Raw genomic sequence first — 3233 nt, forward strand, 5'->3', positions numbered from 1 at the left:
AGTTTAATGTCAAGTAATTTTTAATTGATTTTAGAGAGAGGAAGGGAGAGAGAGAGAGAGAGAGAGAGAGAGAGAGAGAAACATTGATGTGAGAGAGAAACATCAATCAGTAGCTTCCACCACACACACAACTGGGGACTGAACCCGCACCTGGGTATGTGCCCTGACTGGGAACAGAACCCGCCACCTTTTGGTATATAGGGCAGTGCTCTAACCAACTGAGCAACCCAGCCAGGCTCAAATAATTTTCCTGTGGTCTTGCTGTCAGAGCATGGGTAAATTTCCTCCATTCTAGAAGACACGCATCCTTCTCCACATGAGTTCCTTCCTGTCACTTATGTTGCCTTTCAGAAATCTTCTCCAGATAATTAGTTTCCTAAAATATTGTCTGACCTATCCCCCGCATCTCTAAGCACCATGCTAAATAATCAGGTCAGCATGCTTATAAAAAAGCTCAATTATAATATAACAAGTTCAGGGTGGGGCAAAAGTGGTTTACAGTTGTTTGTACAGAAAATAATGCAATAATTAATAAATAATAATACAAGGATAAACTCTGTGTTTTGTGTACTCACAACTGTAAGCTTACTTTTGCCCCACCTTGTACGAGTATAATGAATATTAAGGGAAGAGATTGAATTAATTATAAACATACCTGGAAACCATTCACTTACTCACTATTATGGGCTTGGTTTTCTTTCTTGAATATACATGTGTGATTGAGGTGTCTTTGTGTCTATATTCAGCCTCTGGGAAATTTCCACAACATTCCTCAATCCACTCATTGAATCAAGAACTTCCATTCATTTCTAGTCCATCAATTGTCCGAAATCTCAAATCTACCATTCACAGCTTATGTGACTGGGCAATTAACTTAGCGACTCTGTGCCTGTATCCTCATTTTTTAAATAAAGATAATAATAGGATCTATTCCATAGAATAGTTGTAAGTGTTAAATGAGTAAACAAACATAATGCACTTCAAAAATGCCAGATACATCTTAAGAGCTCAATAAAAATTAGCTACTAATACTATTTTTAACATCATCTTCATCATTGTTACTTTGCCAAAATGTATTGATTCTGTATTGTGTTCTATGGGGCATTAATCTGCTCATTTCCCACCTTCTGGCAAATATATCAGAGCTATTAGCAATTGCCTCTTTATTCTGTTCTACCCTAGAGATACATTAAAGGGAAGAAGGGCTCACGTTTATTTTCTGTTAATTTCTGTTATATATATATATCTATTCCCTTGTTCTATTTTTTTTTTTTCTTTCCTTGACCATATTCTTCTTTGGATTCTCTCATTTCTTCTTTATCCTCAATCTTCAAATGTCCCTCTGCACACATCTCCATATTTGAGTTCCACTCCATTTGTGTTCTAAGAGCACTTAAGGGAAGAACAAACTTATACTTGTCATTTTTAATGACTTTGTGGTCAGAGCTGAAATCTCAAGCTATTGATTTTTGTTTGTGTATGGTTTTAATACACTGCGGTTCAGTAATTTTCCAGAAGGACAAAGGGCCTATGGCAGATGGTGGGTTTCCCCTGTCTGATCAAACACCAGTTCAACTCTCTTGTTCAAGAAATTGACAATTCCCCCAAGAGTGCTTTTAAAGACAAGAAAAATATGTCATCATTTCCTTTGACAGGGGCCTGGTTGATCCTTTACCCATATAGACCCTCAAGAGAACCTAAGGCACAAGGGTCTAGGAAGAAAGATCAAAGGTTCCTGATTAATAAACACCTTAATGTCCAAGTTCCTAGAGTAATCGAAAGATTACTCTTTCCACCCAAGAACAGTATCCATGAAAGCTTCTTTCCCTACTAACTGTCACCTCTGGGGGCATTTCCAAGTTTTACTTCCTGGAACTTCCTTGTTTGTGTCACTTTTTCTATCTCTAGTATTTTCTTGGTTTTATAGTCTTGTGTTTGCGTGTGTGTGTGTTTTTTTTCCTGTTCTCTTTCTAAACTCAGGTTTCAAGCCATTCTTCATTTAGACATAAAAATCATTTCCCTTAACTTTTTTACTGTTGCTCTTTCCTGTCATTCTCACAACTGGGCTCATCTGGAATTAAAGGCACCAAAGAACATATGGGAAGGATGACCACATAATTTATCATCCAAATTCGAGTACTTTTTGAAAGTGAAAGGAGGTGCTATTAATAATTAATCCAGGACTTTGTATGTAAATTGGAACTGTCCTGGGCAAACCAGAAAAAAAAATAATATCCTCTTATATTGAGATGGATACTACTATTTCCAGGGTGAACTGATAACATAATGCAAATTTCTCTGAAACTGAGCTTTCATAGTCTCATGCTGACTTTGAATTAGCATTTTGGGAAGTTTAGTAAAATGCACATTCATCCATCAGTGGTGATCAGATAATTATGTTTAAATCTGCCCCATTTTGAGTTTTTTCATCTACAATGGACAGTCTACAGCCCCCATGTGGTGTGTGGTGGTTTCCAGAGCCCGTACCTAGGTGCTTACCTCCCCACCCTCCCATTCCCCATCTAGAGAAGGACCAACTTCTATGAGGAAGAGGAAAAAGGGAGTCAGGGGGGTAAAAGCAATGATTTTGAGATTCTAAGATCATTCCCCCTTTTACATAGACTTAGACATAATTTTACTCCTTTACCCCAACCATTTCTTCCGACTGTCCTGCTGTTGGTTCCATTCCCAATACAGGCATGGGATTGAGGCTTGGAGGTCATTGTCAGAAACAGGCCTACATGGAACCACAGTGGACCACATGAGGCCAGCAGAGTTCATTTGGATCAACTATTTAAGAACACAGCATGCTTATGAGCTCCTCAGGGAAGCCCTACAAGAGGGCAGATGGTCAGAGTTGGGGGGTGGAGGAGTGGGGAGATGTGAGGAGACCTATACCCAGACCAACGCCAGGAACTGAATGGGATAGGTGAGGAACAAGTTGAGCAGGAAGATGACAAGGCTGGAAATGAGAAGGACCAGAGATCTTGTTGGAGTACCCTCACAGGCTGCAGAGCAGTGTTTCAGAGGGCCAGGTATAAGCATGAGGGTGCAAGAACTCAATCCAGAAGGGAATTCCAAAAATGAGTTTGATGAGGAGAAGTGAGTGGTACCCGTTTCCCCATCACAAAGGCCTCTCATGGAGGGTATCCTAAGTACTAAAGGGGACAAATCACCAAGGGGCAGCAGGCTACATAGATGCTAAAAACACTTGCTGAGAAAACACCAACTCC

At 39.7% G+C, this 3233-nt stretch overlaps 1 pseudogene; it reads left to right on the forward strand.

The window, feature by feature from the left end:
- The first annotated feature begins 3043 nt into the window (after positions 1 to 3043).
- Positions 3044 to 3233, forward strand: part of LOC102240091 — a 25200-nt pseudogene continuing 25010 nt past the window's right edge.

The sequence above is a fragment of the Myotis brandtii genome, unplaced genomic scaffold (assembly GCF_000412655.1).
Source record: "Myotis brandtii unplaced genomic scaffold, ASM41265v1 scaffold170, whole genome shotgun sequence".
NCBI lineage: Eukaryota > Metazoa > Chordata > Mammalia > Chiroptera > Vespertilionidae > Myotis > Myotis brandtii.